The following is a 10494-nucleotide window of genomic DNA, read 5'->3' on the forward strand; positions in this document are numbered from 1 at the left end:
TTATTGATAACCATAATAAAAATCCAGCCATGTTGGCTATTAAAGATTTGAATAATATATCCAATGATTTATAAGCGCATGATTCCAATGGCGCAATACAAATATATACTGGCGACTTATAGTCCAAAGCCAGGCTGGGTTAATAAACACCGGTGATTTGTATTTATGCTTTATTCAACCTGTTTCTGCATACAACAAGTTTATAGTGTCCTGGCGGTTTACCGCCGGACGGGTCATAATGCCCAACATATAACCCATAATGCCCAACATATAACCCGGGTTTATAACCAAGGCTGCACTTAAGAATAATCAAATATGAAATATATCATACCTTTGACATTGAATCACATTGTTGGTTTACCAACTTTTTGTAGTAAAGGTGATAACCCCAATCTTGAGTACTGATAACTCCTTCCATATTGTGTCGGTTTATGATAAAACTGTGACGGGTTGTGATAAACACCGGATTAACCATATATAATACTGGCAACTTGTAGTCAAACCAGACCGGGTTAATAAGCGCCGGATTATGACTGCTCATATACTGACAACTTGTAGTTGAAAGTCAAGCCGGGTTAATGAACGCCGGATTGATGTAATGACTTATAGTCAGTCCGGGTCAATAGATGCCGGTTTAACTCAAAACCTTATCAAAGGAGAGAAAACTTCAAAAATCAAATAAAACTTGTAGTCAAGGCTTTTCAAGGGCTGCCAGGCCCAAATTCGGGGCTTTTCATGGGCTGCCAGGCCACTGAGTTAAACCATTTGACAAAGCCTTTTAAGATGGGCCTCCAACTAACCAATCGTCGTTTTAACTTTGACAAGTTCAGGGTCTGTATAAGATTGACTTGTCAAACGTTCGGTGGGTCATGCCAGGATTACCTGGATAGGAGTGGCTTACTTGATGAAGGCAGGTTAACCCGAGGTTTTAGGTGAATACACCAGGCTTCCAAGCCGTGCTTGATAACAGATTACAAGGGTCCTTTCAAACTCTTTGTTGCTTTGCACAAAGAGCCCCCAAGTAACTTTGTGAGCTGTGCTCAATGGGTGCCTATGTTTGAGTTGTGCTTAGCACAAACTCTCTTTGGCCCCTTGGGTGTGAAGCTCCCAAGCTTTGTTGTGGCGTGCTAGCCGCATCAAGAGGGTAGTAATCCTATGTTCTCTTTGGTGAATACACCTATGTTTGAACAGGAAACCCCCAAGTGATCATATGAAGATGAGCCCATAAGGCAGGATACCCATGTTTGAACCTCGCGTTAGGGCAGCAGGTCCTCTTCGGCAACCTTTCACTTTTTGCAAGAGATAAATTCTTCTTGAACCGGGATTTTGATCCGGATATTGAGAGCTTCAAAGCTTTGTGGGAGACATCTTTCCCTTGAACCGGACCTTAAACCGGAATTTTTATTTTCAGCCGGAATTTTCCTGACGGCCTCTAAACTCGAACTTGCGAGAAGTTAATTCTTTTTGAACCGGACATTCTTAAACCGATTTCAGAGCGTCATAGCTTTGTGGAAGAACAGATTTCCCTTGAACCGGATTGTAAACCGGATACTTGAGAGCTTTAGTGAGACTGACTGCCCTTGAGCTGGATTTTAAACCGGAATCCTTTCGGATGACCCGGAACTTCTTCCTTAAGCCGGGATTTTGTAACTGTCATATCGTTTCTAAGCCGGAAATTTTCTGACGGCATTTAAATTTTCACCAATACGGCGGTAGCCTCCGGGACCGGGTTATCTTTCCCTCCAACATCCTGGGGTTCTTACATTCACTGAAAACCGACAATATTTGCTGACTCGTATCATTATAGCCCCCAAGTCTCAAGGCGACTCGAGGAGTTGGCTTGAGATTCTCCATATTTGACCATGATATAAACCGGCATAACTTGTATATCATTGGTGTTGATAGCACGATGTGAACCCATAGAAGCTTGAGGTGACTGCGGCGGGTTATAAATGATCCCGTATGAGCCGTGTCAGCAACTCGGCCAATGGTTCCTCCCAACTGGTGATTTTAAGTTAACCAAACTGTAGTGGTGGCAACTTGTGTGCCTCCTCATTGAGCCATCCAGTGCAGACGGCGGTTGATGATAATTTGCCTCCAATTTGAAAGAAAACCGGGCTACACAAGCTGTGACTTGCTTTATGCTCAATAAACAGCTCATGCAGACATGTGCGGCCCGGTGTGTTGATGTAGACCAGGCCACGAGAGACGGACGGTAAATACGTCCGTAGTGTTAGAGGCAACATAGATGAGTCGGCCACGGCGTTGTACGCCAGTGTGGATATGCAACTTGTCCTCCCCGTTGTAAACCGGCGCGGACGCGTGAACCGGTCGCAAGAGCGGACGGGCGAGTTGTCAGTGGAGTTGTAAGCTGGTGCGGACGCGCGAGCCAATCACAGGCGCAGTCCTGGCTAGTTGATGTAGACCGGGCCATACGGGCGGCGGCTTGTGCGTGTCCATACCCATGGTATAAACCATATTTGTAGTGAATGATTGTCCTATGTACACAGATGAAAGTAATTGTTCTTTGACAAAAATAATACGTGCTAATAAAATAGACTTTAGATGGATAGCACCTGATTTGTTCAGTCCGAAAATTATCCATCGTGGAGTTGATGATCACTGCGTTGAAGCTGAAATCAACCACAGTCGAGTCGGCCGCGGGGGCAGACATATGAATCGGCCCGGCGTTTGTAAGCCGGTGCGGACAAGCAAGTTATCCTTCGTGTTGTAAGCCGGCACAGACGCGTGAACCGGCGGCGAAGGCGGACGGGCGAGTCGTCCATGGTGTTGTAAGGTGGTGCGGACGGGCCAGTCGGCCGGCGCGTTGATGTAAACCGGACCGTGATATGCGTGTCCGTGAAGCTGCGCGGCATAGTCGAACATGCATCCGCGGTATAATGGCATAAACAGTTGTCCTGTGTAAAAATGTTACAGGGCAGAATAATTGTTCTCAGATGAATAATATGTATAAAAAAAATTAAATAGATAGCACCTGGAATTTTCGTCGGATGAACGCAAACGCTGGTCTGGATAATGCTGGACATAGTCATACGAAAAAGGATAGTAACTATACGTCCAACTCCGGTTGACCCTCCAAAATTCTGGACGCGTCTGATGATCGGATGTTGTACTGGCATCCACTTGGTTCTCTTTTGTCTTAATTTGATGATGAAGAGTAGTAGTACTAATTGTTGGGAGCAGTGTCCGACTGTTGGGGAACGTAGTAATTTCAAAACAAATCCTACGCACATGCAAGATCATGGTGATGCATAGCAACGAGAGGGGAGAGTGTTGTCCACGTACCGTCGTAGACCGAAAGCGGAAGCGTTATGACAACGCGGTTGATGTAGTCATACGTCTTCACGATCCGACCTATCCAAGCACCGAACGTACGGCACCTCCGAGTTCAGCACACGTTCAGCTCGATGACGATCCCCAGACTCCGATCCAGCAGGGTGTCGGGGATGAGTTCTGTCAGCACGACAGCGTGGTGACGATGATGATGTTCTACCGACGCAGGGCTTCGCCTAAGCACCGCTACGATATGACCGAGGTGGAATATGGTGGAGGGGGGCACCGCACACGGCTAAGGAACGATCACGAAGATCAACTTGTGTGTCTAGAGGTGGCCCCCTCCTCCGTATATAAAGGGGGGGAGGAGGAGGGGGCTGGCCAAGGGGGTGGCGCGCCCTAGGAGGGGGAAACCTACTCCAAGTAGGTTTGCCCCTCCCTTTCCTAGTCCAAGAAGGAGGGGGGAGGAAGGAGTGGGAGAGGGGAAAGGCAAGGGGGCGCCACCTCCCCCCTTCCTTGTCCTATTCGGACTCAAGGGGAGGGGGCGCGCCTCTTGGCCTGGCCGGCCCATCTCTCTCTCCACTAGGGCCCAACAAGGCCCATTAGTTCCCGGGGGGTTCCGGTAACCCTCCAACACTCCGGTTTTCTCCGAAATCACCCGGAACACTTCCGGTGTCTGAATATAGTCGTCCAATATATCAATCTTTATGTCTCGACCATTTTGAGACTCCTCGTTATGTCCGTGATCACATCTGGGACTCCGAACAACCTTCGGTACATCAAAACTTATAAACTCCTAATAAAATTGTCATCGTAACGTTAAGCGTGCGGACCCTACGGGTTCAAGAACTATGTAGACATGACCTAGAACTGTTTCCGGTCAATAACCAATAGCGGAACCTGGATGCTCATATTGGCTCCTACATATTCTACGAAGATCTTTATCGGTCAAACCGCATAACAACATACGTTGTTCCCTTTGTCATCGGTATGTTACTTGCCCGAGATTCGATCATCGGTATCCAATACCTAGTTCAATCTCGTTACCGGCAAGTCTCTTTACTCGTTACATAATGCATCATTCTGTAACCAACTCATTGGCCACATTGCTTGCAAGGCTTATAGTGATGTGCATTACCGAGAGGGCCCAGAGATACCTCTTCGACAATCGGAGTGACAAAACCTAATCTCGAAATACGCCAACTCAACATGTACCTTTGGAGACACCTGTAGAGCTCCTTTATAATCACCCAGTTACGTTGTGACGTTTGGTAGCACACAAAGTGTTCCTCCGGTAAACGGGGGTTGCATAATCTCATAGTTGTAGGAACTTTGTATAAGTTATGAAGAAAGCAATAGCAACATACTAAATGATCAAGTGCTAGGCTAATGGAATGGGTCAAGTCAATCACATCATTCTCCTAATGATGTGATCTCGTTAATCAAATGACAACACATGTCTATGGTTAGGAAACATAACCATCTTTGATTAATGAGCTAGTCAAGTATAGGCACACTAGTGACATTATGTTTGTCTATGTATTCACACATGTATTATGTTTCTGGTTAATACAATTCTAGCATGAATAATAAACATTTATCATGATGTGAGGAAATAAATAATAACTTTATTATTGCCTCTAGGGCATATTTCCTTCACCGACCTCATCCTTGGTATTTGAAACTAGTAGCCAAAGGTACTCCATAGCGCGGCTGGTTTAAACAAGTAAACGAGGCAGCACGCGAAGGGAATCCTGGAAGACTAGCGACACGCGGCGGCGGTTCTGTTTTTCTTTTCTTCAGCCCGAGTCCGGTCAAGTGTCCAGACCGGTAATACTGATGTACTTGGCTTGGCCTTTTTCCTCCTTGATTTGACCTGCCCTGGATGACATGCATGTGTACACCAGCTTGGTGGTACATGCATGCTTGGGACTTGGGCGTACATCTCCTTTATTTTTGTTTAGGTGTCCCGCTCTTGGAGGGAATGCATGCACAATTTCCAAGTATTGCTCAGGCTTCAGCCTTTATATTTAGCCCTTTTTTTACGAACAAGTTGTTTGCTTCTTTCCTTCTCTTCTTCTCTTGACCTCACCATGCGGATGATCCTGTAGTAGCACTTCACTTCTTCCGACTCGGAGGCTGACTCAGATGGATGTAGTAATTAAGGACAGAACACATCTGATCTAGTAATACTCAAGTAGTACTAGCCCTCTTCCTAGAAAAGGAATAGTTGATGTTGGCTTTCAAGTGGCAGAGTGCTAGTTTAAGCGGTACTAGTACTTTTGCTTTTGTCTTGGGTAACGGAGCGGTGGCCGGGTCAGAACAAAAATAGCCTTGGGACTTGAAAACATGTATATATAGTAGCAACGCAAACATGACGGATCGGACCGATGCTTGAGGTATAGTAATCGGACCCAGCCGCTGATTGTGAAAAATCCTTACAGGCTTGGTGGACTGGTAGAACGTTGACTTTGGAGAAAAAACTTCAGTCAATCTCGGCGGATCAAAAGTGGTCAGATGAATCGTCGGACGGTAGTAACAAAGAGACCGTAACCCTAACTTCTTTTGACTTGGAAAAAATATTGTATCTTGTCGCCATGACTGTTTGCCACTGAGATGTTAATTCTTCCGCCTCAGATCTTTTTCAACTAGTCAATCACGAGCTTCTTGAACCCTAAAATAGATCCATCCAAGAACTCATCACCACCGTGCGCAGGCCCCACGGTGGGCGACAACTGTCGTGGAATTAACACGTCAGATGTCCTTAGTGTCAGGACTTAGTCGCGAGGCCAACACATCTATGTGGTAGCTTGAGAGGGGTTGAGTGGGACGAGAGACGCAGGGCGGATCAACACACAAGACAAGAATCTAGACAGCTTCGGGCCCCGGGAAACATCATCCGGTAACAACCCTACATGCTGTTTGAGGCTAGATCTCATCATCATCACGAGGGAGTCGCCGTAAACCGGCTCTCCTCTAATTGTGTCTAGCCCTAGAGATTGTTTCTTGCCTGTCTTGCCTCCTTTGGGAGCCCTGCCCCTCCTTATATATGTTGAAGGGGTGGTTTGCATGACTAGTCCTAGTTGGATTAGGATTACTCTATTACAAGTGGAGTCCTAGTCTTGCTTCCTTTGTAGGAGAATAGTCCTTATGCTTTCCTCATAAACCGGCCCACCATTAAACGTGAATCGGCCTTTTGGGCTTTGGGCCTCGTCATCCATTTGACCCACCCGCCGAGTTACTAATGAACCGCCAAGATCAGGCGGGTTACCCGTGAATCGCCAAGCTCCGGGCGGGTTACCAGTGAGTCGTCCAGTCCGACCGGGTTATACTTCCAGCCGGGTTACACCGCGGGGTATATCCCCGACAATGACCGAAAGAAAACACATCAAATGCACTTCAATAGATTTGTCTCGCACTTCCATTTCCCTTGCTTTGAGCATGGCAACACTGAAATTCGGGAGCATGATGACCCACAAGTGTAGGGGATCTATCGTAATCCTTTCGATAAGTAAGAGTGTCGAACCCAACGAGGAGCAGAAAGAAATGATAAGCGGTTTTCGGTAAGGTTTTCTCTGCAAGCACTGAAATTGTAGGTGATAGATAGTTTTGTGATAAGATAAATAGTAACGAGTAACAAGTAAATAAAGTAAATAAAGTGTAGCAAGGTGGCCCAATCCTTTATGTAGCAAAGGATAAGCCTGGACAATTTCTAATAATGATAAAGAAGCTCCCGAGGACACATGGGAATTATCGTCAAGCTAGTTTTCATCACGTTCATATGATTCGCGTTCGGTACTTTGATAATTTGATATGTGGGTGGACCGGTACTTGGGTACTGCCCTTACTTGGACAAGCATCCCACTTATGATTAACCCCTATTGCAAGCGTCCGCAACTACAAAAGAAGTATTAAGGTAAACCTAACCAAAGCACTAAACATATGGATCCATATCAGCCCCTAACGAAGCAACGCATAAACTAGGGTTTAAGATTCTGTCACTCTAGCAACCCATCATCTACTTATTACTTCCCCATGCCTTCGTCTAGGCCCAAATAATGGTGAAGTGTCATGTAGTCGACGTTCACATAACACCACTAGAGGAAAAGACAACATACATCTCATCAAAATAACGAACAAATACCAAATTCACATGACTACTAATAGCAAGACTTCACCCATGTCCTCAGGAACAAACATAACTACTCACAAAGCATATTCATGTTCATAATCAGAGGAGTAATAATATGCATAAAGGATCTGAACATATGATCTTCCACCAAGTAAACCAATTAGCATCAACTACAAGGAGTAATCAACACTACTAGCAACCCACAGGTACCAATTTGTGGTTTTGATACAAGATTGGATACAAGAGATGAACTAGGGTTTTGAGAGGAGATGGTGCTGGTGAAGATGTTGATGGAGATTGACCCCCTCCCGATGAGAGGATCGTTGGTGATGACGTTAGTGATGATTTCCCCCTCCCGGAGGGAAGTGTCCCCGGCAGAACAGCTCCGCCAGAGCCCTAGATTGGTTCCGCCAAGGTTCCGCCTCGTGGCGGCGGAGTTTCGTCCCGTAAGCTTGCCCATGATTTTTTCCAGGGTAAAAGCTCTAATATAGCAGAAGATGGACATCGGGGGCCCACCAGGGGGTCCAGGAGACAGGGGGCGCCCTCCACTCTCCTGGCTGAGGTGTGGGCCCCCTGGTGTATTTCTTTCGCCTAATAATTCTTATTAATTCCAAAAAGATGTTTCGTGGAGTTTCAGGATTTTTGGAGCAGTGCAGAATAGGTTTCCAATGTTTGCTCCTTTTCCAGCCAGAATTCCAGCTGCCGGCATTCCCCCTCTTGATGATAAACCTTGTAAAATAAGAGAGAATAGCCATAAGTATTGAGATATAATGTGTAATAACAACCCATAATGCAATAAATATTGATATAAAAGCATGATGCAAAATGGACGTATCAACTCCCCCAAGCTTAGACCTCGCTTGTCCTCAAGCGGAAGCCGAAATCGAAAAATATGCCCACATGTTTAGAGATAGAGATGTCGATAAAAATAAAATACGGACATGAGGACATCATGATCATTCTTATAACAGCAACATATATAGATTTTGTCATATGATTTCTTATGCTTAAGTAACAATCAATTCACAATGTCAAGTATGGTTCAAAAACTTCGTTGGGAACTAATAAACTATAATCTCAGTCATTGAAGCAATTGCAATTTATCATAACATCAGAAAGAGTCAACAATAGAGCTTTTCAGCAAGTGCACATACTCAACTATCTTGTAGTCTTCTACAATTGCTAACACTCACGCAATACTTGTGGTTATGGAGTTTCAGCCGGACACTGACAAAGATAGGGGCTTATTGAGTTGCCTCCCAACGTATTCACCTTTAGGTGATGTCAACAATAATAGCCCATGCTAACTTACATCCAGTTGGATATATATATCATGATCTTTCAAACACGAGGAGCTTGCCAAAGGATAAAATGAAAAAGGGAAAGGTGTGGATCACCTTGACTCAAGCATAAAGTAAAAACATAAGGTAAAAGATAGGCCCTTCGCAGAGGGAAGCAGGGGTTGTCATGTGTGTTTAGGGTTGATGCACAAAATCTTAATGCAAAAGAGCGTCACTTTATATTGCCCCTTGTATGTGGACCTTTATTATGCAGTCCGTAGATTTTATTACTTCCACAACAAGATCGTACAAAGCTTATTTTCTCTGCACTAATAAGTCATACATATTTAGATAGAAATTTTTATTGCTTGCAACATGACAACTTACTTGAAGGATCTTACTCGATCCATAGGTAGGTATGGTGGACTCTCATGGCAAAACTGGGTTTAAGAATGTTTGGAAGCACAAGTAGTATCTCTACTTGGTGCAAGGAATTTGGCTAGCATGAGGGGGAAAGGCAAGCTCAACATGTTTGGAAGGTCAATGACAATATACTTTAACTGAGATGTCAGAAAACATAAACCATTACGTTGTCTTCCTTGTCCAACATCAACTCTTTTAGCATGTCATACTTAATGAGTGCTCCCAATTACAACAGGTGTCCAAGATAATATATTTATATGTGAACCCCTCTTTCCTTATCACTTCCTATTAATTGCAACGATGACCAAGGCTACGTTTATCAACTCTCAACAATTTTTATGCCTCATACTTTCTATGTGTGAAGTCATCACTATCCATAAGATCAATATGAACTCTTTTATTCTTTCTACTTTCTCAAGATCATAGCAGCATAGAAAAGCCCTTGATTGACACTAATCTTTATTATAGATAGCTCACGGACTCGAATACAAAAAGAGATCACAATGCAAAGCTCAAAACTACTTGATATCAAAACTTCAATCTACTAGATCAAGATACTACTAAAAGGATCGAACTAAATAAAACGGTAAAGATAGGAGTGTTATGGTGATACGATATCGGGGCACCTCCCCCAAGCTTGGCAGTTGCCAAGGGGAGTGCCCATACCCATGTGATTATGTCCTCGGAAGTGGTGAAGTAAGAGTTGTTGATGATGTAGGCTTGTCGTCCGTCTTCCAACGCATAGGCTCTCCATCATAGAAGGATGATCGAGTCTCCGGGATCCTTAAATCTGCAGCCAAACTCATCCTCTTGAATCTATATTCATACTCACACACTACAAAAAAAAGACACATCCATGACATTTTTGGCCGAACGATTTTTTTTCTGTCATACATATGACACTTCTATGACGATAATTGTGACAAAACCCGGTATCATCATAGATGTGGTGGGCTCCTACTTCTATGACAAAAAATCATGACAGAAAATGGGCTTTTCGTCCTGGACGGGCCGGAGACGCTGCTGCATGACATTCTCTGGGCCGTCCATGACAGAAAAAACCGTAGTAGAAGCGAGGGGGAGGAAAATTTCGGGGAGTTGCCAGTTATGGTGGGAAGTCGGGGGCAGAGCGATGCGTGTTTCTCTTGTACAGGTATGCGTGTGTGTGTGAGGCGTTGGCTCTAACTGAACCCGAGCGAGGCGTTGGGCTCTAACTGAACCCGAGCGATTGCACTGCAGGCTACGCGTTACTGAACCCGAGCGATCGATCGATGGCTGTTAACTGAACCCGATGGAGCGATTCCTTCGCTACTACTGCAAACTGAAGCCGATCGATGTTGCCTCTGGGATGAACAGTGAGCGTTG

Source organism: Triticum dicoccoides, chromosome 5B, assembly GCF_002162155.2.
Source record: "Triticum dicoccoides isolate Atlit2015 ecotype Zavitan chromosome 5B, WEW_v2.0, whole genome shotgun sequence".
NCBI lineage: Eukaryota > Viridiplantae > Streptophyta > Magnoliopsida > Poales > Poaceae > Triticum > Triticum dicoccoides.